At 45.3% G+C, this 20043-nt stretch overlaps 55 non-coding genes across 55 annotated transcripts; all 55 read right to left on the reverse strand.

The window, feature by feature from the left end:
• Positions 1-8: 8 nt before the first annotated feature.
• On the reverse strand, positions 9-81 carry trnat-cgu (transfer RNA threonine (anticodon CGU)). Its single transcript has one exon. It is a non-coding gene; the product is annotated as a tRNA-Thr (tRNA).
• A 184-nt stretch (positions 82-265) lies between these two features.
• Positions 266-355, reverse strand: trnar-ucu (transfer RNA arginine (anticodon UCU)). Its single transcript is given in 2 exon segments — positions 266-301; positions 319-355. It is a non-coding gene; the product is annotated as a tRNA-Arg (tRNA).
• Positions 356-475: 120 nt separating this feature from the next.
• Positions 476-549, reverse strand: trnat-agu (transfer RNA threonine (anticodon AGU)). Its single transcript has one exon. It is a non-coding gene; the product is annotated as a tRNA-Thr (tRNA).
• A 362-nt stretch (positions 550-911) lies between these two features.
• Positions 912-985, reverse strand: trnat-ugu (transfer RNA threonine (anticodon UGU)). The gene has a single exon. It is a non-coding gene; the product is annotated as a tRNA-Thr (tRNA).
• A 421-nt stretch (positions 986-1406) lies between these two features.
• Positions 1407-1479, reverse strand: trnat-cgu (transfer RNA threonine (anticodon CGU)). The gene has a single exon. It is a non-coding gene; the product is annotated as a tRNA-Thr (tRNA).
• An 83-nt stretch (positions 1480-1562) lies between these two features.
• Positions 1563-1636, reverse strand: trnat-ugu (transfer RNA threonine (anticodon UGU)). The gene has a single exon. It is a non-coding gene; the product is annotated as a tRNA-Thr (tRNA).
• A 426-nt stretch (positions 1637-2062) lies between these two features.
• Positions 2063-2135, reverse strand: trnat-cgu (transfer RNA threonine (anticodon CGU)). Its single transcript has one exon. It is a non-coding gene; the product is annotated as a tRNA-Thr (tRNA).
• Positions 2136-2319: 184 nt separating this feature from the next.
• trnar-ucu (transfer RNA arginine (anticodon UCU)) lies at positions 2320-2409 on the reverse strand. Its single transcript is given in 2 exon segments — positions 2320-2355; positions 2373-2409. It is a non-coding gene; the product is annotated as a tRNA-Arg (tRNA).
• A 120-nt stretch (positions 2410-2529) lies between these two features.
• Positions 2530-2603, reverse strand: trnat-agu (transfer RNA threonine (anticodon AGU)). The gene has a single exon. It is a non-coding gene; the product is annotated as a tRNA-Thr (tRNA).
• Positions 2604-2965: 362 nt separating this feature from the next.
• On the reverse strand, positions 2966-3039 carry trnat-ugu (transfer RNA threonine (anticodon UGU)). The gene has a single exon. It is a non-coding gene; the product is annotated as a tRNA-Thr (tRNA).
• A 421-nt stretch (positions 3040-3460) lies between these two features.
• On the reverse strand, positions 3461-3533 carry trnat-cgu (transfer RNA threonine (anticodon CGU)). Its single transcript has one exon. It is a non-coding gene; the product is annotated as a tRNA-Thr (tRNA).
• A 184-nt stretch (positions 3534-3717) lies between these two features.
• On the reverse strand, positions 3718-3807 carry trnar-ucu (transfer RNA arginine (anticodon UCU)). Its single transcript is given in 2 exon segments — positions 3718-3753; positions 3771-3807. It is a non-coding gene; the product is annotated as a tRNA-Arg (tRNA).
• A 355-nt stretch (positions 3808-4162) lies between these two features.
• trnat-ugu (transfer RNA threonine (anticodon UGU)) lies at positions 4163-4236 on the reverse strand. The gene has a single exon. It is a non-coding gene; the product is annotated as a tRNA-Thr (tRNA).
• A 426-nt stretch (positions 4237-4662) lies between these two features.
• Positions 4663-4735, reverse strand: trnat-cgu (transfer RNA threonine (anticodon CGU)). The gene has a single exon. It is a non-coding gene; the product is annotated as a tRNA-Thr (tRNA).
• A 184-nt stretch (positions 4736-4919) lies between these two features.
• Positions 4920-5009, reverse strand: trnar-ucu (transfer RNA arginine (anticodon UCU)). The gene is given in 2 exon segments: positions 4920-4955; positions 4973-5009. It is a non-coding gene; the product is annotated as a tRNA-Arg (tRNA).
• Positions 5010-5129: 120 nt separating this feature from the next.
• On the reverse strand, positions 5130-5203 carry trnat-agu (transfer RNA threonine (anticodon AGU)). Its single transcript has one exon. It is a non-coding gene; the product is annotated as a tRNA-Thr (tRNA).
• A 362-nt stretch (positions 5204-5565) lies between these two features.
• trnat-ugu (transfer RNA threonine (anticodon UGU)) lies at positions 5566-5639 on the reverse strand. The gene has a single exon. It is a non-coding gene; the product is annotated as a tRNA-Thr (tRNA).
• A 421-nt stretch (positions 5640-6060) lies between these two features.
• Positions 6061-6133, reverse strand: trnat-cgu (transfer RNA threonine (anticodon CGU)). Its single transcript has one exon. It is a non-coding gene; the product is annotated as a tRNA-Thr (tRNA).
• Positions 6134-6216: 83 nt separating this feature from the next.
• Positions 6217-6290, reverse strand: trnat-ugu (transfer RNA threonine (anticodon UGU)). The gene has a single exon. It is a non-coding gene; the product is annotated as a tRNA-Thr (tRNA).
• Positions 6291-6716: 426 nt separating this feature from the next.
• On the reverse strand, positions 6717-6789 carry trnat-cgu (transfer RNA threonine (anticodon CGU)). Its single transcript has one exon. It is a non-coding gene; the product is annotated as a tRNA-Thr (tRNA).
• Positions 6790-6973: 184 nt separating this feature from the next.
• On the reverse strand, positions 6974-7063 carry trnar-ucu (transfer RNA arginine (anticodon UCU)). Its single transcript is given in 2 exon segments — positions 6974-7009; positions 7027-7063. It is a non-coding gene; the product is annotated as a tRNA-Arg (tRNA).
• Positions 7064-7183: 120 nt separating this feature from the next.
• trnat-agu (transfer RNA threonine (anticodon AGU)) lies at positions 7184-7257 on the reverse strand. Its single transcript has one exon. It is a non-coding gene; the product is annotated as a tRNA-Thr (tRNA).
• Positions 7258-7619: 362 nt separating this feature from the next.
• Positions 7620-7693, reverse strand: trnas-uga (transfer RNA serine (anticodon UGA)). Its single transcript has one exon. It is a non-coding gene; the product is annotated as a tRNA-Ser (tRNA).
• Positions 7694-8062: 369 nt separating this feature from the next.
• On the reverse strand, positions 8063-8135 carry trnat-cgu (transfer RNA threonine (anticodon CGU)). Its single transcript has one exon. It is a non-coding gene; the product is annotated as a tRNA-Thr (tRNA).
• A 184-nt stretch (positions 8136-8319) lies between these two features.
• trnar-ucu (transfer RNA arginine (anticodon UCU)) lies at positions 8320-8409 on the reverse strand. Its single transcript is given in 2 exon segments — positions 8320-8355; positions 8373-8409. It is a non-coding gene; the product is annotated as a tRNA-Arg (tRNA).
• Positions 8410-8764: 355 nt separating this feature from the next.
• Positions 8765-8838, reverse strand: trnat-ugu (transfer RNA threonine (anticodon UGU)). The gene has a single exon. It is a non-coding gene; the product is annotated as a tRNA-Thr (tRNA).
• Positions 8839-9521: 683 nt separating this feature from the next.
• On the reverse strand, positions 9522-9611 carry trnar-ucu (transfer RNA arginine (anticodon UCU)). Its single transcript is given in 2 exon segments — positions 9522-9557; positions 9575-9611. It is a non-coding gene; the product is annotated as a tRNA-Arg (tRNA).
• A 120-nt stretch (positions 9612-9731) lies between these two features.
• On the reverse strand, positions 9732-9805 carry trnat-agu (transfer RNA threonine (anticodon AGU)). The gene has a single exon. It is a non-coding gene; the product is annotated as a tRNA-Thr (tRNA).
• A 362-nt stretch (positions 9806-10167) lies between these two features.
• On the reverse strand, positions 10168-10241 carry trnat-ugu (transfer RNA threonine (anticodon UGU)). Its single transcript has one exon. It is a non-coding gene; the product is annotated as a tRNA-Thr (tRNA).
• A 426-nt stretch (positions 10242-10667) lies between these two features.
• trnat-cgu (transfer RNA threonine (anticodon CGU)) lies at positions 10668-10740 on the reverse strand. Its single transcript has one exon. It is a non-coding gene; the product is annotated as a tRNA-Thr (tRNA).
• A 184-nt stretch (positions 10741-10924) lies between these two features.
• On the reverse strand, positions 10925-11014 carry trnar-ucu (transfer RNA arginine (anticodon UCU)). The gene is given in 2 exon segments: positions 10925-10960; positions 10978-11014. It is a non-coding gene; the product is annotated as a tRNA-Arg (tRNA).
• Positions 11015-11134: 120 nt separating this feature from the next.
• On the reverse strand, positions 11135-11208 carry trnat-agu (transfer RNA threonine (anticodon AGU)). Its single transcript has one exon. It is a non-coding gene; the product is annotated as a tRNA-Thr (tRNA).
• Positions 11209-11570: 362 nt separating this feature from the next.
• Positions 11571-11645, reverse strand: trnat-ugu (transfer RNA threonine (anticodon UGU)). Its single transcript has one exon. It is a non-coding gene; the product is annotated as a tRNA-Thr (tRNA).
• Positions 11646-12071: 426 nt separating this feature from the next.
• On the reverse strand, positions 12072-12144 carry trnat-cgu (transfer RNA threonine (anticodon CGU)). The gene has a single exon. It is a non-coding gene; the product is annotated as a tRNA-Thr (tRNA).
• Positions 12145-12328: 184 nt separating this feature from the next.
• On the reverse strand, positions 12329-12418 carry trnar-ucu (transfer RNA arginine (anticodon UCU)). Its single transcript is given in 2 exon segments — positions 12329-12364; positions 12382-12418. It is a non-coding gene; the product is annotated as a tRNA-Arg (tRNA).
• Positions 12419-12538: 120 nt separating this feature from the next.
• Positions 12539-12612, reverse strand: trnat-agu (transfer RNA threonine (anticodon AGU)). Its single transcript has one exon. It is a non-coding gene; the product is annotated as a tRNA-Thr (tRNA).
• A 299-nt stretch (positions 12613-12911) lies between these two features.
• On the reverse strand, positions 12912-12985 carry trnat-ugu (transfer RNA threonine (anticodon UGU)). The gene has a single exon. It is a non-coding gene; the product is annotated as a tRNA-Thr (tRNA).
• Positions 12986-13406: 421 nt separating this feature from the next.
• On the reverse strand, positions 13407-13479 carry trnat-cgu (transfer RNA threonine (anticodon CGU)). Its single transcript has one exon. It is a non-coding gene; the product is annotated as a tRNA-Thr (tRNA).
• Positions 13480-13562: 83 nt separating this feature from the next.
• Positions 13563-13636, reverse strand: trnat-ugu (transfer RNA threonine (anticodon UGU)). The gene has a single exon. It is a non-coding gene; the product is annotated as a tRNA-Thr (tRNA).
• Positions 13637-14062: 426 nt separating this feature from the next.
• Positions 14063-14135, reverse strand: trnat-ugu (transfer RNA threonine (anticodon UGU)). Its single transcript has one exon. It is a non-coding gene; the product is annotated as a tRNA-Thr (tRNA).
• A 184-nt stretch (positions 14136-14319) lies between these two features.
• On the reverse strand, positions 14320-14409 carry trnar-ucu (transfer RNA arginine (anticodon UCU)). The gene is given in 2 exon segments: positions 14320-14355; positions 14373-14409. It is a non-coding gene; the product is annotated as a tRNA-Arg (tRNA).
• A 120-nt stretch (positions 14410-14529) lies between these two features.
• Positions 14530-14603, reverse strand: trnat-agu (transfer RNA threonine (anticodon AGU)). The gene has a single exon. It is a non-coding gene; the product is annotated as a tRNA-Thr (tRNA).
• Positions 14604-14965: 362 nt separating this feature from the next.
• Positions 14966-15039, reverse strand: trnat-ugu (transfer RNA threonine (anticodon UGU)). Its single transcript has one exon. It is a non-coding gene; the product is annotated as a tRNA-Thr (tRNA).
• A 421-nt stretch (positions 15040-15460) lies between these two features.
• On the reverse strand, positions 15461-15533 carry trnat-cgu (transfer RNA threonine (anticodon CGU)). The gene has a single exon. It is a non-coding gene; the product is annotated as a tRNA-Thr (tRNA).
• Positions 15534-15717: 184 nt separating this feature from the next.
• On the reverse strand, positions 15718-15807 carry trnar-ucu (transfer RNA arginine (anticodon UCU)). Its single transcript is given in 2 exon segments — positions 15718-15753; positions 15771-15807. It is a non-coding gene; the product is annotated as a tRNA-Arg (tRNA).
• A 355-nt stretch (positions 15808-16162) lies between these two features.
• On the reverse strand, positions 16163-16236 carry trnat-ugu (transfer RNA threonine (anticodon UGU)). The gene has a single exon. It is a non-coding gene; the product is annotated as a tRNA-Thr (tRNA).
• A 683-nt stretch (positions 16237-16919) lies between these two features.
• On the reverse strand, positions 16920-17009 carry trnar-ucu (transfer RNA arginine (anticodon UCU)). Its single transcript is given in 2 exon segments — positions 16920-16955; positions 16973-17009. It is a non-coding gene; the product is annotated as a tRNA-Arg (tRNA).
• A 120-nt stretch (positions 17010-17129) lies between these two features.
• On the reverse strand, positions 17130-17203 carry trnat-agu (transfer RNA threonine (anticodon AGU)). The gene has a single exon. It is a non-coding gene; the product is annotated as a tRNA-Thr (tRNA).
• A 362-nt stretch (positions 17204-17565) lies between these two features.
• trnat-ugu (transfer RNA threonine (anticodon UGU)) lies at positions 17566-17639 on the reverse strand. Its single transcript has one exon. It is a non-coding gene; the product is annotated as a tRNA-Thr (tRNA).
• A 683-nt stretch (positions 17640-18322) lies between these two features.
• trnar-ucu (transfer RNA arginine (anticodon UCU)) lies at positions 18323-18412 on the reverse strand. The gene is given in 2 exon segments: positions 18323-18358; positions 18376-18412. It is a non-coding gene; the product is annotated as a tRNA-Arg (tRNA).
• A 120-nt stretch (positions 18413-18532) lies between these two features.
• Positions 18533-18606, reverse strand: trnat-agu (transfer RNA threonine (anticodon AGU)). The gene has a single exon. It is a non-coding gene; the product is annotated as a tRNA-Thr (tRNA).
• Positions 18607-18905: 299 nt separating this feature from the next.
• Positions 18906-18979, reverse strand: trnat-ugu (transfer RNA threonine (anticodon UGU)). The gene has a single exon. It is a non-coding gene; the product is annotated as a tRNA-Thr (tRNA).
• A 426-nt stretch (positions 18980-19405) lies between these two features.
• Positions 19406-19478, reverse strand: trnat-cgu (transfer RNA threonine (anticodon CGU)). The gene has a single exon. It is a non-coding gene; the product is annotated as a tRNA-Thr (tRNA).
• Positions 19479-19662: 184 nt separating this feature from the next.
• On the reverse strand, positions 19663-19752 carry trnar-ucu (transfer RNA arginine (anticodon UCU)). The gene is given in 2 exon segments: positions 19663-19698; positions 19716-19752. It is a non-coding gene; the product is annotated as a tRNA-Arg (tRNA).
• Positions 19753-19872: 120 nt separating this feature from the next.
• Positions 19873-19946, reverse strand: trnat-agu (transfer RNA threonine (anticodon AGU)). The gene has a single exon. It is a non-coding gene; the product is annotated as a tRNA-Thr (tRNA).
• Positions 19947-20043: the final 97 nt, after the last annotated feature.

Consider the following 20043-nt stretch of genomic DNA (forward strand, 5'->3'; position numbering starts at 1 on the left):
AATGCACCAGGCTCCGCTGGGATTTGAACCCAGGATCTCCTGTTTACGAGACAGGTGCTTTGCCAGCTAAGCCACGGCGCCTACGCCCAATGCCTGCAGATCATGTGACTGAAAAGTAACAAAGGGGCAAAAACTCACAGTAAAATGGAGGAAAACATGCAAAGGGATTGTTTAAGAGTTATTGAATGTGTGTACCCTCTTCATGTAGCAACATATCCTTCCCTAGTCACGATTTTGGGGAGTCTTCTGCAAACTAAATCAACCACGACTCTGGTGGGACTCGAACCCACAACCTTTGAATGCCCACATTACTCAATCTAGAAGTCCAATGCGCTATCCATTGCGCCACAGAGCCTTAAATGCTGTTCCTGTCCCTGTTCATCAGGCATCAGGCGCATGACAAAACAATTCCCAGGAGAACGGAATAATTCTGTCTACAAAGACAAGGGAGTAGTAAACAAAGAGCACACACACTAGGCACCGCTGGGATTTGAACCCAGGATCTCCTGTTTACTAGACAGGCACTTTGACCAGCTAAGCCACGGCGCCATCAACCGGAATGATCACAGCACGTGTAACTGAAAAAATGAAAGGGGCCAAAACATGACGACAAAGTATCAAGTTGATGCAGAAGGCAGTCGACGGGTTGAAGCCCCATCTCTAGCAACTGAAAGGTGTGCAGTATTTTCCTCAACGTTTAGAGAATATCTTTTACCCCTGCACGCCACACATTATTCCTTCGTCACGTTGCACACGCATCCAGCTTTTGCGAGGATTAATGCCCATCCATCATCTCTTAAATATTTCCAAACTTTGCAGTTTAAACGGGGTAATGAGTAAAACTACATGTCGAGGGGCAATGGCTAGGTTTCCCTAGTCTAAAGATCACAAAGGAATCACACAAACTTCCCAGGCACCGCTGGGATTTGAACCCAGGATCTCCTGTTTACAAGACAGGCGCTTTGACCAGCTAAGCCACGGCGCCAACTCCAAAAAGCGGTTTTGTGATGACTGTGACTGACCAGTCACAAAGGGGAAAACAAACAATTAAGGAGTATACCCCCTTCCCATACCCCTTTGACAGGGGTATGGGAACCGAGGTCCACACTGGGGCAGAGTCAGTCATGAATAGATCAGTTTATTTCAAAACCGTCACGGTCTTCATTTTTGATACAACAATTACAGTTTGTGAAATTGACAAAATGTTTTTTAACTGAAACTTGCCACACAAGTCCGATTTTTCTGTGGACTGCTTGACATCCACCATCACTTCAGTGCTGCAATACTGTGCAGGTAAGCAGGATGTGATGAGCAAGTTCACTTCTTGGGTGTTTCTGGAACATTTAAAATAACAAAACCCTTCTTTCAAATACGAAAAGATGTGCAACAAGAAGCGCCAAGGCACTAGGCTCCGCTGGGATTTGAACCCAGGTTCTCCTGTTTACGAGACAGGTGCTTTGCCAGCTAAGCCACGGCGCCTACGCCCACTGCCTGCAGATCATTTGACTGAAAAGTCAGGTTTCCCTAGTCTAAAGATCACAAAGGAATCACACAAACTTCCCAGGCACCGCTGGGATTTGAACCCAGGATCTCCTGTTTACAAGACAGGCGCTTTGACCAGCTAAGCCACGGCGCCAACTCCAAAAAGCGGTTTTGTGATGACTGTGACTGACCAGTCACAAAGGGGAAAACAAACAATTAAGGAGAGATGGGAATCATGGAAGAGGTCTCCTTTGACAGGGGTATGGGAACCGAGGTCCACACTGGGGCAGAGTCAGTCATGAATAGATCAGTTTATTTCAAAACCGTCACGGTCTTCATTTTTGATACAACAATTACAGTTTGTGAAATTGACAAAATGTTTTTTAACTGAAACTTGCCACACAAGTCCGATTTTTCTGTGGACTGCTTGACATCCACCATCACTTCAGTGCTGCAATACTGTGCAGGTAAGCAGGATGTGATGAGCAAGTTCACTTCTTGGGTGTTTCTGGAACATTTAAAATAACAAAACCCTTCTTTCAAATACGAAAAGATGTGCAACAAGAAGCACCAATGCACCAGGCTCCGCTGGGATTTGAACCCAGGATCTCCTGTTTACGAGACAGGTGCTTTGCCAGCTAAGCCACGGCGCCTACGCCCAATGCCTGCAGATCATGTGACTGAAAAGTAACAAAGGGGCAAAAACTCACAGTAAAATGGAGGAAAACATGCAAAGGGATTGTTTAAGAGTTATTGAATGTGTGTACCCTCTTCATGTAGCAACATATCCTTCCCTAGTCACGATTTTGGGGAGTCTTCTGCAAACTAAATCAACCACGACTCTGGTGGGACTCGAACCCACAACCTTTGAATGCCCACATTACTCAATCTAGAAGTCCAATGCGCTATCCATTGCGCCACAGAGCCTTAAATGCTGTTCCTGTCCCTGTTCATCAGGCATCAGGCGCATGACAAAACAATTCCCAGGAGAACGGAATAATTCTGTCTACAAAGACAAGGGAGTAGTAAACAAAGAGCACACACACTAGGCACCGCTGGGATTTGAACCCAGGATCTCCTGTTTACTAGACAGGCACTTTGACCAGCTAAGCCACGGCGCCATCAACCGGAATGATCACAGCACGTGTAACTGAAAAAACGAAAGGGGCCAAAACATGACGACAAAGTATCAAGTTGATGCAGAAGGCAGTCGACGGGTTGAAGCCCCATCTCTAGCAACTGAAAGGTGTGCAGTATTTTCCTCAACGTTTAGAGAATATCTTTTACCCCTGCACGCCACACATTATTCCTTCGTCACGTTGCACACGCATCCAGCTTTTGCGAGGATTAATGCCCATCAATCATCTCTTAAATATTTCCAAACTTTGCAGTTTAAACGGGGTAATGAGTAAAACTACATGTCGAGGGGCAATGGCTAGGTTTCCCTAGTCTAAAGATCACAAAGGAATCACACAAACTTCCCAGGCACCGCTGGGATTTGAACCCAGGATCTCCTGTTTACAAGACAGGCGCTTTGACCAGCTAAGCCACGGCGCCAACTCCAAAAAGCGGTTTTGTGATGACTGTGACTGACCAGTCACAAAGGGGAAAACAAACAATTAAGGAGTATACCCCCTTCCCATACCCCTTTGACAGGGGTATGGGAACCGAGGTCCACACTGGGGCAGAGTCAGTCATGAATAGATCAGTTTATTTCAAAACCGTCACGGTCTTCATTTTTGATACAACAATTACAGTTTGTGAAATTGACAAAATGTTTTTTAACTGAAACTTGCCACACAAGTCCGATTTTTCTGTGGACTGCTTGACATCCACCATCACTTCAGTGCTGCAATACTGTGCAGGTAAGCAGGATGTGATGAGCAAGTTCACTTCTTGGGTGTTTCTGGAACATTTAAAATAACAAAACCCTTCTTTCAAATACGAAAAGATGTGCAACAAGAAGCGCCAAGGCACTAGGCTCCGCTGGGATTTGAACCCAGGTTCTCCTGTTTACGAGACAGGTGCTTTGCCAGCTAAGCCACGGCGCCTACGCCCACTGCCTGCAGATCATTTGACTGAAAAGTAACAAAGGGGCAAAAACTCACAGTAAAATGAAGGAAAAATTGCAAAGGGATTGTTTAAGAGTTATTGAATGTGTGTACCCTCTTCATGTAGCAACATATCCTTCCCTAGTCACGATTTTGGGGAGTCTTCTGCAAACTAAATCAACCACGACTCTGGTGGGACTCGAACCCACAACCTTTGAATGCCCACATTACTCAATCTAGAAGTCCAATGCGCTATCCATTGCGCCACAGAGCCGGAATGATCACAGCACGTGTAACTGAAAAAACGAAAGGGGCCAAAACATGACGACAAAGTATCAAGTTGATGCAGAAGGCAGTCGACGGGTTGAAGCCCCATCTCTAGCAACTGAAAGGTGTGCAGTATTTTCCTCAACGTTTAGAGAATATCTTTTACCCCTGCACGCCACACATTATTCCTTCGTCACGTTGCACACGCATCCAGCTTTTGCGAGGATTAATGCCCATCCATCATCTCTTAAATATTTCCAAACTTTGCAGTTTAAACGGGGTAATGAGTAAAACTACATGTCGAGGGGCAATGGCTAGGTTTCCCTAGTCTAAAGATCACAAAGGAATCACACAAACTTCCCAGGCACCGCTGGGATTTGAACCCAGGATCTCCTGTTTACAAGACAGGCGCTTTGACCAGCTAAGCCACGGCGCCATCTCCAAAAAGCGGTTTTGTGATGACTGTGACTGACCAGTCACAAAGGGGAAAACAAACAATTAAGGAGAGATGGGAATCATGGAAGAGGTCTCCTTTGACAGGGGTATGGGAACCGAGGTCCACACTGGGGCAGAGTCAGTCATGAATAGATCAGTTTATTTCAAAACCGTCACGGTCTTCATTTTTGATACAACAATTACAGTTTGTGAAATTGACAAAATGTTTTTTAACTGAAACTTGCCACACAAGTCCGATTTTTCTGTGGACTGCTTGACATCCACCATCACTTCAGTGCTGCAATACTGTGCAGGTAAGCAGGATGTGATGAGCAAGTTCACTTCTTGGGTGTTTCTGGAACATTTAAAATAACAAAACCCTTCTTTCAAATACGAAAAGATGTGCAACAAGAAGCACCAATGCACCAGGCTCCGCTGGGATTTGAACCCAGGATCTCCTGTTTACGAGACAGGTGCTTTGCCAGCTAAGCCACGGCGCCTACGCCCAATGCCTGCAGATCATGTGACTGAAAAGTAACAAAGGGGCAAAAACTCACAGTAAAATGGAGGAAAACATGCAAAGGGATTGTTTAAGAGTTATTGAATGTGTGTACCCTCTTCATGTAGCAACATATCCTTCCCTAGTCACGATTTTGGGGAGTCTTCTGCAAACTAAATCAACCACGACTCTGGTGGGACTCGAACCCACAACCTTTGAATGCCCACATTACTCAATCTAGAAGTCCAATGCGCTATCCATTGCGCCACAGAGCCTTAAATGCTGTTCCTGTCCCTGTTCATCAGGCATCAGGCGCATGACAAAACAATTCCCAGGAGAACGGAATAATTCTGTCTACAAAGACAAGGGAGTAGTAAACAAAGAGCACACACACTAGGCACCGCTGGGATTTGAACCCAGGATCTCCTGTTTACTAGACAGGCACTTTGACCAGCTAAGCCACGGCGCCATCAACCGGAATGATCACAGCACGTGTAACTGAAAAAATGAAAGGGGCCAAAACATGACGACAAAGTATCAAGTTGATGCAGAAGGCAGTCGACGGGTTGAAGCCCCATCTCTGGCAACTGAAAGGTGTGCAGTATTTTCCTCAACGTTTAGAGAATATCTTTTACCCCTGCACGCCACACATTATTCCTTCGTCACGTTGCACACGCATCCAGCTTTTGCGAGGATTAATGCCCATCCATCATCTCTTAAATATTTCCAAACTTTGCAGTTTAAACGGGGTAATGAGTAAAACTACATGTCGAGGGGCAATGGCTAGGTTTCCCTAGTCTAAAGATCACAAAGGAATCACACAAACTTCCCAGGCACCGCTGGGATTTGAACCCAGGATCTCCTGTTTACAAGACAGGCGCTTTGACCAGCTAAGCCACGGCGCCAACTCCAAAAAGCGGTTTTGTGATGACTGTGACTGACCAGTCACAAAGGGGAAAACAAACAATTAAGGAGTATACCCCCTTCCCATACCCCTTTGACAGGGGTATGGGAACCGAGGTCCACACTGGGGCAGAGTCAGTCATGAATAGATCAGTTTATTTCAAAACCGTCACGGTCTTCATTTTTGATACAACAATTACAGTTTGTGAAATTGACAAAATGTTTTTTAACTGAAACTTGCCACACAAGTCCGATTTTTCTGTGGACTGCTTGACATCCACCATCACTTCAGTGCTGCAATACTGTGCAGGTAAGCAGGATGTGATGAGCAAGTTCACTTCTTGGGTGTTTCTGGAACATTTAAAATAACAAAACCCTTCTTTCAAATACGAAAAGATGTGCAACAAGAAGCGCCAAGGCACTAGGCTCCGCTGGGATTTGAACCCAGGTTCTCCTGTTTACGAGACAGGTGCTTTGCCAGCTAAGCCACGGCGCCTACGCCCACTGCCTGCAGATCATTTGACTGAAAAGTCAGGTTTCCCTAGTCTAAAGATCACAAAGGAATCACACAAACTTCCCAGGCACCGCTGGGATTTGAACCCAGGATCTCCTGTTTACAAGACAGGCGCTTTGACCAGCTAAGCCACGGCGCCAACTCCAAAAAGCGGTTTTGTGATGACTGTGACTGACCAGTCACAAAGGGGAAAACAAACAATTAAGGAGAGATGGGAATCATGGAAGAGGTCTCCTTTGACAGGGGTATGGGAACCGAGGTCCACACTGGGGCAGAGTCAGTCATGAATAGATCAGTTTATTTCAAAACCGTCACGGTCTTCATTTTTGATACAACAATTACAGTTTGTGAAATTGACAAAATGTTTTTTAACTGAAACTTGCCACACAAGTCCGATTTTTCTGTGGACTGCTTGACATCCACCATCACTTCAGTGCTGCAATACTGTGCAGGTAAGCAGGATGTGATGAGCAAGTTCACTTCTTGGGTGTTTCTGGAACATTTAAAATAACAAAACCCTTCTTTCAAATACGAAAAGATGTGCAACAAGAAGCACCAATGCACCAGGCTCCGCTGGGATTTGAACCCGGGATCTCCTGTTTACGAGACAGGTGCTTTGCCAGCTAAGCCACGGCGCCTACGCCCAATGCCTGCAGATCATGTGACTGAAAAGTAACAAAGGGGCAAAAACTCACAGTAAAATGGAGGAAAACATGCAAAGGGATTGTTTAAGAGTTATTGAATGTGTGTACCCTCTTCATGTAGCAACATATCCTTCCCTAGTCACGATTTTGGGGAGTCTTCTGCAAACTAAATCAACCACGACTCTGGTGGGACTCGAACCCACAACCTTTGAATGCCCACATTACTCAATCTAGAAGTCCAATGCGCTATCCATTGCGCCACAGAGCCTTAAATGCTGTTCCTGTCCCTGTTCATCAGGCATCAGGCGCATGACAAAACAATTCCCAGGAGAACGGAATAATTCTGTCTACAAAGACAAGGGAGTAGTAAACAAAGAGCACACACACTAGGCACCGCTGGGATTTGAACCCAGGATCTCCTGTTTACTAGACAGGCACTTTGACCAGCTAAGCCACGGCGCCATCAACCGGAATGATCACAGCACGTGTAACTGAAAAAACGAAAGGGGCCAAAACATGACGACAAAGTATCAAGTTGATGCAGAAGGCAGTCGACGGGTTGAAGCCCCATCTCTAGCAACTGAAAGGTGTGCAGTATTTTCCTCAACGTTTAGAGAATATCTTTTACCCCTGCACGCCACACATTATTCCTTCGTCACGTTGCACACGCATCCAGCTTTTGCGAGGATTAATGCCCATCCATCATCTCTTAAATATTTCCAAACTTTGCAGTTTAAACGGGGTAATGAGTAAAACTACATGTCGAGGGGCAATGGCTAGGTTTCCCTAGTCTAAAGATCACAAAGGAATCACACAAACTTCCCAGGCACCGCTGGGATTTGAACCCAGGATCTCCTGTTTTCAAGACAGGCGCTTTGACCAGCTAAGCCACGGCGCCAACTCCAAAAAGCGGTTTTGTGATGACTGTGACAATTCCTTTGACAGGGGTATGGGAACCGAGGTCCACACTGGGGCAGAGTCAGTCATGAATAGATCAGTTTATTTCAAAACCGTCACGGTCTTCATTTTTGATACAACAATTACAGTTTGTGAAATTGACAAAATGTTTTTTAACTGAAACTTGCCACACAAGTCCGATTTTTCTGTGGACTGCTTGACATCCACCATCACTTCAGTGCTGCAATACTGTGCAGGTAAGCAGGATGTGATGAGCAAGTTCACTTCTTGGGTGTTTCTGGAACATTTAAAATAACAAAACCCTTCTTTCAAATACGAAAAGATGTGCAACAAGAAGCGCCAAGGCACTAGGCTCCGCTGGGATTTGAACCCAGGTTCTCCTGTTTACGAGACAGGTGCTTTGCCAGCTAAGCCACGGCGCCTACGCCCACTGCCTGCAGATCATTTGACTGAAAAGTAACAAAGGGGCAAAAACTCACAGTAAAATGAAGGAAAAATTGCAAAGGGATTGTTTAAGAGTTATTGAATGTGTGTACCCTCTTCATGTAGCAACATATCCTTCCCTAGTCACGATTTTGGGGAGTCTTCTGCAAACTAAATCAACCACGACTCTGGTGGGACTCGAACCCACAACCTTTGAATGCCCACATTACTCAATCTAGAAGTCCAATGCGCTATCCATTGCGCCACAGAGCCGGAATGATCACAGCACGTGTAACTGAAAAAACGAAAGGGGCCAAAACATGACGACAAAGTATCAAGTTGATGCAGAAGGCAGTCGACGGGTTGAAGCCCCATCTCTAGCAACTGAAAGGTGTGCAGTATTTTCCTCAACGTTTAGAGAATATCTTTTACCCCTGCACGCCACACATTATTCCTTCGTCACGTTGCACACGCATCCAGCTTTTGCGAGGATTAATGCCCATCCATCATCTCTTAAATATTTCCAAACTTTGCAGTTTAAACGGGGTAATGAGTAAAACTACATGTCGAGGGGCAATGGCTAGGTTTCCCTAGTCTAAAGATCACAAAGGAATCACACAAACTTCCCAGGCACCGCTGGGATTTGAACCCAGGATCTCCTGTTTACAAGACAGGCGCTTTGACCAGCTAAGCCACGGCGCCATCTCCAAAAAGCGGTTTTGTGATGACTGTGACTGACCAGTCACAAAGGGGAAAACAAACAATTAAGGAGAGATGGGAATCATGGAAGAGGTCTCCTTTGACAGGGGTATGGGAACCGAGGTCCACACTGGGGCAGAGTCAGTCATGAATAGATCAGTTTATTTCAAAACCGTCACGGTCTTCATTTTTGATACAACAATTACAGTTTGTGAAATTGACAAAATGTTTTTTAACTGAAACTTGCCACACAAGTCCGATTTTTCTGTGGACTGCTTGACATCCACCATCACTTCAGTGCTGCAATACTGTGCAGGTAAGCAGGATGTGATGAGCAAGTTCACTTCTTGGGTGTTTCTGGAACATTTAAAATAACAAAACCCTTCTTTCAAATACGAAAAGATGTGCAACAAGAAGCGCCAAGGCACTAGGCTCCGCTGGGATTTGAACCCAGGTTCTCCTGTTTACGAGACATGTGCTTCGCCAGCTAAGCCACGGTGCCTACGCCCAATGCCTGCAGATCATGTGACTGAAAAGTAACAAAGGGGCAAAAACTCACAGTAAAATGGAGGAAAACATGCAAAGGGATTGTTTAAGAGTTATTGAATGTGTGTACACTCTTCATGTAGCAACATATCCTTCCCTAGTCAGGATTTTGGGAAGTCTTCTGCAAACTAAATCAACCACGACTCTGGTGGGACTCGAACCCACAACCTTTGAATGCCCACATTACTCAATCTAGAAGTCCAATGCGCTATCCATTGCGCCACAGAGCCTTGAATGCTGTTCCTTTCCCTGTTCATCAGGCATCAGGCGCATGACAAAACAATTCCCAGGAGAACGGAATAATTCTGTCTACAAAGACAAGGGAGTAGTAAACAAAGAGCACACACACTAGGCACCGCTGGGATTTGAACCCAGGATCTCCTGTTTACTAGACAGGCACTTTGACCAGCTAAGCCACGGCGCCATCAACCGGAATGATCACAGCACGTGTAACTGAAAAAACGAAAGGGGCCAAAACATGACGACAAAGTATCAAGTTGATGCAGAAGGCAGTCGACGGGTTGAAGCCCCATCTCTAGCAACTGAAAGGTGTGCAGTATTTTCCTCAACGTTTAGAGAATATCTTTTACCCCTGCACGCCACACATTATTCCTTCGTCACGTTGCACACGCATCCAGCTTTTGCGAGGATTAATGCCCATCCATCATCTCTTAAATATTTCCAAACTTTGCAGTTTAAACGGGGTAATGAGTAAAACTACATGTCGAGGGGCAATGGCTAGGTTTCCCTAGTCTAAAGATCACAAAGGAATCACACAAACTTCCCAGGCACCGCTGGGATTTGAACCCAGGATCTCCTGTTTACAAGACAGGCGCTTTGACCAGCTAAGCCACGGCGCCATCTCCAAAAAGCGGTTTTGTGATGACTGTGACTGACCAGTCACAAAGGGGAAAACAAACAATTAAGGAGAGATGGGAATCATGGAAGAGGTCTCCTTTGACAGGGGTATGGGAACCGAGGTCCACACTGGGGCAGAGTCAGTCATGAATAGATCAGTTTATTTCAAAACCGTCACGGTCTTCATTTTTGATACAACAATTACAGTTTGTGAAATTGACAAAATGTTTTTTAACTGAAACTTGCCACACAAGTCCGATTTTTCTGTGGACTGCTTGACATCCACCATCACTTCAGTGCTGCAATACTGTGCAGGTAAGCAGGATGTGATGAGCAAGTTCACTTCTTGGGTGTTTCTGGAACATTTAAAATAACAAAACCCTTCTTTCAAATACGAAAAGATGTGCAACAAGAAGCGCCAAGGCACTAGGCTCCGCTGGGATTTGAACCCAGGTTCTCCTGTTTACGAGACAGGTGCTTTGCCAGCTAAGCCACGGCGTCTACGCCCAATGCCTGCAGATCATGTGACTGAGAAGTAACAAAGGGGCAAAAACTCACAGTAAAATGGAGGAAAACATGCAAAGGGATTGTTTAAGAGTTATTGAATGTGTGTACCCTCTTCATGTAGCAACATATCCTTCCCTAGTCACGATTTTGGGGAGTCTTCTGCAAACTAAATCAACCACGACTCTGGTAAGACTCGAACCCACAACCTTTGAATGCCCACATTACTCAATCTAGAAGTCCAATGCGCTATCCATTGCGCCACAGAGCCTTGAATGCTGTTCCTATCCCTGTTCATCAGGCATCAGGCGCATGACAAAACAATTCCCAGGAGAAGGGAATAATTCTGTCTACAAAGACAAGGGAGTAGTAAACAAAGAGCACACACACTAGGCACCGCTGGGATTTGAACCCAGGATCTCCTGTTTACTAGACAGGCACTTTGACCAGCTAAGCCACGGCGTCATCAACCGGAATGATCACAGCACGTGTAACTGAAAAAACGAAAGGGGCCAAAACATGACGACAAAGTATCAAGTTGATGCAGAAGGCAGTCGACGGGTTGAAGCCCCATCTCTAGCAACTGAAAGGTGTGCAGTATTTTTCTCAACGTTTAGAGAATATCTTTTACCCCTGCACGCCACACATTATTCCTTCGTCACGTTGCACACGCATCCAGCTTTTGCGAGGATTAATGCCCATCCATCATCTCTTAAATATTTCCAAACTTTGCAGTTTAAACGGGGTAATGAGTAAAACTACATGTCGAGGGGCAATGGCTAGGTTTCCCTAGTCTAAAGATCACAAAGGAATCACACAAACTTCCCAGGCACCGCTGGGATTTGAACCCAGGATCTCCTGTTTACAAGACAAGGCGCTTTGACCAGCTAAGCCACGGCGCCGACTCCAAAAAGCGGTTTTGTGATGACTGTGACTGACCAGTCACAAAGGGGAAAACAAACAATTAAGGAGAGATGGGAATCATGGAAGAGGTCTCCTTTGACAGGGGTATGGGAACCGAGGTCCACACTGGGGCAGAGTCAGTCATGAATAGATCAGTTTATTTCAAAACCGTCACGGTCTTCATTTTTGATACAACAATTACAGTTTGTGAAATTGACAAAATGTTTTTTAACTGAAACTTGCCACACAAGTCCGATTTTTCTGTGGACTGCTTGACATCCACCATCACTTCAGTGCTGCAATACTGTGCAGGTAAGCAGGATGTGATGAGCAAGTTCACTTCTTGGGTGTTTCTGGAACATTTAAAATAACAAAACCCTTCTTTCAAATACGAAAAGATGTGCAACAAGAAGCGCCAAGGCACTAGGCTCCGCTGGGATTTGAACCCAGGTTCTCCTGTTTACGAGACATGTGCTTTGCCAGCTAAGCCACGGTGCCTACGCCCAATGCCTGCAGATCATGTGACTGAAAAGTAACAAAGGGGCAAAAACTCACAGTAAAATGGAGGAAAACATGCAAAGGGATTGTTTAAGAGTTATTGAATGTGTGTACCCTCTTCATGTAGCAACATATCCTTCCCTAGTCAGGATTTTGGGAAGTCTTCTGCAAACTAAATCAACCACGACTCTGGTGGGACTCGAACCCACAACCTTTGAATGCCCACATTACTCAATCTAGAAGTCCAATGCGCTATCCATTGCGCCACAGAGCCTTGAATGCTGTTCCTTTCCCTGTTCATCAGGAATCAGGCGCATGACAAAACAATTCCCAGGAGAACGGAATAATTCTGTCTACAAAGACAAGGGAGTAGTAAACAAAGAGCACACACACTAGGCACCGCTGGGATTTGAACCCAGGATCTCCTGTTTACTAGACAGGCACTTTGACCAGCTAAGCCACGGCGCCATCAACCGGAATGATCACAGCACGTGTAACTGAAAAAACGAAAGGGGCCAAAACATGACGACAAAGTATCAAGTTGATGCAGAAGGCAGTCGACGGGTTGAAGCCCCATCTCTAGCAACTGAAAGGTGTGCAGTATTTTCCTCAACGTTTAGAGAATATCTTTTATCATCCCATCCATCATCTCTTAAATATTTCCAAACTTTGCAGTTTAAACGGGGTAATGAGTAAAACTACATGTCGAGGGGCAATGGCTAGGTTTCCCTAGTCTAAAGATCACAAAGGAATCACACAAACTTCCCAGGCACCGCTGGGATTTGAACCCAGGATCTCCTGTTTACAAGACAGGCGCTTTGACCAGCTAAGCCACGGCGCCAACTCCAAAAAGCGGTTTTGTGATGACTGTGACTGACCAGTCACAAAGGGGAAAACAAACAATTAAGGAGTATACCCCCTTCCCATACCCCTTTGACAGGGGTATGGGAACCGAGGTCCACACTGGGGCAGAGTCAGTCATGAATAGATCAGTTTATTTCAAAACCGTCACGGTCTTCATTTTTGATACAACAATTACAGTTTGTGAAATTGACAAAATGTTTTTTAACTGAAACTTGCCACACAAGTCCGATTTTTCTGTGGACTGCTTGACATCCACCATCACTTCAGTGCTGCAATACTGTGCAGGTAAGCAGGATGTGATGAGCAAGTTCACTTCTTGGGTGTTTCTGGAACATTTAAAATAACAAAACCCTTCTTTCAAATACGAAAAGATGTGCAACAAGAAGCGCCAAGGCACTAGGCTCCGCTGGGATTTGAACCCAGGTTCTCCTGTTTACGAGACAGGTGCTTTGCCAGCTAAGCCACGGCGCCTACGCCCACTGCCTGCAGATCATTTGACTGAAAAGTCAGGTTTCCCTAGTCTAAAGATCACAAAGGAATCACACAAACTTCCCAGGCACCGCTGGGATTTGAACCCAGGATCTCCTGTTTACAAGACAGGCGCTTTGACCAGCTAAGCCACGGCGCCAACTCCAAAAAGCGGTTTTGTGATGACTGTGACTGACCAGTCACAAAGGGGAAAACAAACAATTAAGGAGAGATGGGAATCATGGAAGAGGTCTCCTTTGACAGGGGTATGGGAACCGAGGTCCACACTGGGGCAGAGTCAGTCATGAATAGATCAGTTTATTTCAAAACCGTCACGGTCTTCATTTTTGATACAACAATTACAGTTTGTGAAATTGACAAAATGTTTTTTAACTGAAACTTGCCACACAAGTCCGATTTTTCTGTGGACTGCTTGACATCCACCATCACTTCAGTGCTGCAATACTGTGCAGGTAAGCAGGATGTGATGAGCAAGTTCACTTCTTGGGTGTTTCTGGAACATTTAAAATAACAAAACCCTTCTTTCAAATACGAAAAGATGTGCAACAAGAAGCACCAATGCACCAGGCTCCGCTGGGATTTGAACCCGGGATCTCCTGTTTACAAGACAGGTGCTTTGCCAGCTAAGCCACGGCGCCTACGCCCAATGCCTGCAGATCATGTGACTGAAAAGTAACAAAGGGGCAAAAACTCACAGTAAAATGGAGGAAAACATGCAAAGGGATTGTTTAAGAGTTATTGAATGTGTGTACCCTCTTCATGTAGCAACATATCCTTCCCTAGTCACGATTTTGGGGAGTCTTCTGCAAACTAAATCAACCACGACTCTGGTGGGACTCGAACCCACAACCTTTGAATGCCCACATTACTCAATCTAGAAGTCCAATGCGCTATCCATTGCGCCACAGAGCCTTAAATGCTGTTCCTGTCCCTGTTCATCAGGCATCAGGCGCATGACAAAACAATTCCCAGGAGAACGGAATAATTCTGTCTACAAAGACAAGGGAGTAGTAAACAAAGAGCACACACACTAGGCACCGCTGGGATTTGAACCCAGGATCTCCTGTTTACTAGACAGGCACTTTGACCAGCTAAGCCACGGCGCCATCAACCGGAATGATCACAGCACGTGTAACTGAAAAAACGAAAGGGGCCAAAACATGACGACAAAGTATCAAGTTGATGCAGAAGGCAGTCGACGGGTTGAAGCCCCATCTCTAGCAACTGAAAGGTGTGCAGTATTTTCCTCAACGTTTAGAGAATATCTTTTACCCCTGCACGCCACACATTATTCCTTCGTCACGTTGCACACGCATCCAGCTTTTGCGAGGATTAATGCCCATCCATCATCTCTTAAATATTTCCAAACTTTGCAGTTTAAACGGGGTAATGAGTAAAACTACATGTCGAGGGGCAATGGCTAGGTTTCCCTAGTCTAAAGATCACAAAGGAATCACACAAACTTCCCAGGCACCGCTGGGATTTGAACCCAGGATCTCCTGTTTACAAGACAGGCGCTTTGACCAGCTAAGCCACGGCGCCAACTCCAAAAAGCGGTTTTGTGATGACTGTGACTGACCAGTCACAAAGGGGAAAACAAACAATTAAGGAGTATACCCCCTTCCCATACCCCTTTGACAGGGGTATGGGAACCGAGGTCCACACTGGGGCAGAGTCAGTCATGAATAGATCAGTTTATTTCAAAACCGTCACGGTCTTCATTTTTGATACAACAATTACAGTTTGTGAAATTGACAAAATGTTTTTTAACTGAAACTTGCCACACAAGTCCGATTTTTCTGTGGACTGCTTGACATCCACCATCACTTCAGTGCTGCAATACTGTGCAGGTAAGCAGGATGTGATGAGCAAGTTCACTTCTTGGGTGTTTCTGGAACATTTAAAATAACAAAACCCTTCTTTCAAATACGAAAAGATGTGCAACAAGAAGCGCCAAGGCACTAGGCTCCGCTGGGATTTGAACCCAGGTTCTCCTGTTTACGAGACAGGTGCTTTGCCAGCTAAGCCACGGCGCCTACGCCCACTGCCTGCAGATCATTTGACTGAAAAGTAACAAAGGGGCAAAAACTCACAGTAAAATGAAGGAAAAATTGCAAAGGGATTGTTTAAGAGTTATTGAATGTGTGTACCCTCTTCATGTAGCAACATATCCTTCCCTAGTCACGATTTTGGGGAGTCTTCTGCAAACTAAATCAACCACGACTCTGGTGGGACTCGAACCCACAACCTTTGAATGCCCACATTACTCAATCTAGAAGTCCAATGCGCTATCCATTGCGCCACAGAGCCGGAATGATCACAGCACGTGTAACTGAAAAAACGAAAGGGGCCAAAACATGACGACAAAGTATCAAGTTGATGCAGAAGGCAGTCGACGGGTTGAAGCCCCATCTCTAGCAACTGAAAGGTGTGCAGTATTTTCCTCAACGTTTAGAGAATATCTTTTACCCCTGCACGCCACACATTATTCCTTCGTCACGTTGCACACGCATCCAGCTTTTGCGAGGATTAATGCCCATCCATCATCTCTTAAATATTTCCAAACTTTGCAGTTTAAACGGGGTAATGAGTAAAACTACATGTCGAGGGGCAATGGCTAGGTTTCCCTAGTCTAAAGATCACAAAGGAATCACACAAACTTCCCAGGCACCGCTGGGATTTGAACCCAGGATCTCCTGTTTACAAGACAGGCGCTTTGACCAGCTAAGCCACGGCGCCATCTCCAAAAAGCGGTTTTGTGATGACTGTGACTGACCAGTCACAAAGGGGAAAACAAACAATTAAGGAGAGATGGGAATCATGGAAGAGGTCTCCTTTGACAGGGGTATGGGAACCGAGGTCCACACTGGGGCAGAGTCAGTCATGAATAGATCAGTTTATTTCAAAACCGTCACGGTCTTCATTTTTGATACAACAATTACAGTTTGTGAAATTGACAAAATGTTTTTTAACTGAAACTTGCCACACAAGTCCGATTTTTCTGTGGACTGCTTGACATCCACCATCACTTCAGTGCTGCAATACTGTGCAGGTAAGCAGGATGTGATGAGCAAGTTCACTTCTTGGGTGTTTCTGGAACATTTAAAATAACAAAACCCTTCTTTCAAATACGAAAAGATGTGCAACAAGAAGCGCCAAGGCACTAGGCTCCGCTGGGATTTGAACCCAGGTTCTCCTGTTTACGAGACATGTGCTTCGCCAGCTAAGCCACGGTGCCTACGCCCAATGCCTGCAGATCATGTGACTGAAAAGTAACAAAGGGGCAAAAACTCACAGTAAAATGGAGGAAAACATGCAAAGGGATTGTTTAAGAGTTATTGAATGTGTGTACCCTCTTCATGTAGCAACATATCCTTCCCTAGTCAGGATTTTGGGAAGTCTTCTGCAAACTAAATCAACCACGACTCTGGTGGGACTCGAACCCACAACCTTTGAATGCCCACATTACTCAATCTAGAAGTCCAATGCGCTATCCATTGCGCCACAGAGCCTTGAATGCTGTTCCTTTCCCTGTTCATCAGGCATCAGGCGCATGACAAAACAATTCCCAGGAGAACGGAATAATTCTGTCTACAAAGACAAGGGAGTAGTAAACAAAGAGCACACACACTAGGCACCGCTGGGATTTGAACCCAGGATCTCCTGTTTACTAGACAGGCACTTTGACCAGCTAAGCCACGGCGCCATCAACCGGAATGATCACAGCACGTGTAACTGAAAAAACGAAAGGGGCCAAAACATGACGACAAAGTATCAAGTTGATGCAGAAGGCAGTCGACGGGTTGAAGCCCCATCTCTAGCAACTGAAAGGTGTGCAGTATTTTCCTCAACGTTTAGAGAATATCTTTTACCCCTGCACGCCACACATTATTCCTTCGTCACGTTGCACACGCATCCAGCTTTTGCGAGGATTAATGCCCATCCATCATCTCTTAAATATTTCCAAACTTTGTAGTTTAAACGGGGTAATGAGTAAAACTACATGTCGAGGGGCAATGGCTAGGTTTCCCTAGTCTAAAGATCACAAAGGAATCACACAAACTTCCCAGGCACCGCTGGGATTTGAACCCAGGATCTCCTGTTTACAAGACAGGCGCTTTGACCAGCTAAGCCACGGCGCCATCTCCAAAAAGCGGTTTTGTGATGACTGTGACTGACCAGTCACAAAGGGGAAAACAAACAATTAAGGAGAGATGGGAATCATGGAAGAGGTCTCCTTTGACAGGGGTATGGGAACCGAGGTCCACACTGGGGCAGAGTCAGTCATGAATAGATCAGTTTATTTCAAAACCGTCACGGTCTTCATTTTTGATACAACAATTACAGTTTGTGAAATTGACAAAATGTTTTTTAACTGAAACTTGCCACACAAGTCCGATTTTTCTGTGGACTGCTTGACATCCACCATCACTTCAGTGCTGCAATACTGTGCAGGTAAGCAGGATGTGATGAGCAAGTTCACTTCTTGGGTGTTTCTGGAACATTTAAAATAACAAAACCCTTCTTTCAAATACGAAAAGATGTGCAACAAGAAGCGCCAAGGCACTAGGCTCCGCTGGGATTTGAACCCAGGTTCTCCTGTTTACGAGACATGTGCTTCGCCAGCTAAGCCACGGTGCCTACGCCCAATGCCTGCAGATCATGTGACTGAAAAGTAACAAAGGGGCAAAAACTCACAGTAAAATGGAGGAAAACATGCAAAGGGATTGTTTAAGAGTTATTGAATGTGTGTACACTCTTCATGTAGCAACATATCCTTCCCTAGTCAGGATTTTGGGAAGTCTTCTGCAAACTAAATCAACCACGACTCTGGTGGGACTCGAACCCACAACCTTTGAATGCCCACATTACTCAATCTAGAAGTCCAATGCGCTATCCATTGCGCCACAGAGCCTTGAATGCTGTTCCTTTCCCTGTTCATCAGGAATCAGGCGCATGACAAAACAATTCCCAGGAGAACGGAATAATTCTGTCTACAAAGACAAGGGAGTAGTAAACAAAGAGCACACACACTAGGCACCGCTGGGATTTGAACCCAGGATCTCCTGTTTACTAGACAGGCACTTTGACCAGCTAAGCCACGGCGCCATCAACCGGAATGATCACAGCACGTGTAACTGAAAAAACGAAAGGGGCCAAAACATGACGACAAAGTATCAAGTTGATGCAGAAGGCAGTCGACGGGTTGAAGCCCCATCTCTAGCAACTGAAAGGTGTGCAGTATTTTCCTCAACGTTTAGAGAATATCTTTTATCATCCCATCCATCATCTCTTAAATATTTCCAAACTTTGCAGTTTAAACGGGGTAATGAGTAAAACTACATGTCGAGGGGCAATGGCTAGGTTTCCCTAGTCTAAAGATCACAAAGGAATCACACAAACTTCCCAGGCACCGCTGGGATTTGAACCCAGGATCTCCTGTTTACAAGACAGGCGCTTTGACCAGCTAAGCCACGGCGCCGACTCCAAAAAGCGGTTTTGTGATGACTGTGACTGACCAGTCACAAAGGGGAAAACAAACAATTAAGGAGAGATGGGAATCATGGAAGAGGTCTCCTTTGACAGGGGTATGGGAACCGAGGTCCACACTGGGGCAGAGTCAGTCATGAATAGATCAGTTTATTTCAAAACCGTCACGGTCTTCATTTTTGATACAACAATTACAGTTTGTGAAATTGACAAAATGTTTTTTAACTGAAACTTGCCACACAAGTCCGATTTTTCTGTGGACTGCTTGACATCCACCATCACTTCAGTGCTGCAATACTGTGCAGGTAAGCAGGATGTGATGAGCAAGTTCACTTCTTGGGTGTTTCTGGAACATTTAAAATAACAAAACCCTTCTTTCAAATACGAAAAGATGTGCAACAAGAAGCACCAAGGCACCAGGCTCCGCTGGGATTAGAACCCAGGATCTCCTGTTTACGAGACAGGTGCTTTGCCAGCTAAGCCACGGCGCCTACGCCCAATGCCTGCAGATCATGTGACTGAAAAGTAACAAAGGGGCAAAAACTCACAGTAAAATGGAGGAAAACATGCAAAGGGATTGTTTAAGAGTTATTGAATGTGTGTACCCTCTTCATGTAGCAACATATCCTTCCCTAGTCACGATTTTGGGGAGTCTTCTGCAAACTAAATCAACCACGACTCTGGTGGGACTCGAACCCACAACCTTTGAATGCCCACATTACTCAATCTAGAAGTCCAATGCGCTATCCATTGCGCCACAGAGCCTTGAATGCTGTTCCTGTCCCTGTTCATCAGGCATCAGGCGCATGACAAAACAATTCCCAGGAGAAGGGAATAATTCTGTCTACAAAGACAAGGGAGTAGTAAACAAAGAGCACACACACTAGGCACCGCTGGGATTTGAACCCAGGATCTCCTGTTTACTAGACAGGCACTTTGACCAGCTAAGCCACGGCGCCATCAACCGGAATGATCACAGCACGTGTAACTGAAAAAACGAAAGGGGCCAAAACATGACGACAAAGTATCAAGTTGATGCAGAAGGCAGTCGACGGG

This window comes from Triplophysa dalaica, chromosome 5 (assembly GCF_015846415.1).
Source record: "Triplophysa dalaica isolate WHDGS20190420 chromosome 5, ASM1584641v1, whole genome shotgun sequence".
In the NCBI taxonomy this organism is placed as follows: Eukaryota; Metazoa; Chordata; class Actinopteri; order Cypriniformes; family Nemacheilidae; genus Triplophysa; species Triplophysa dalaica.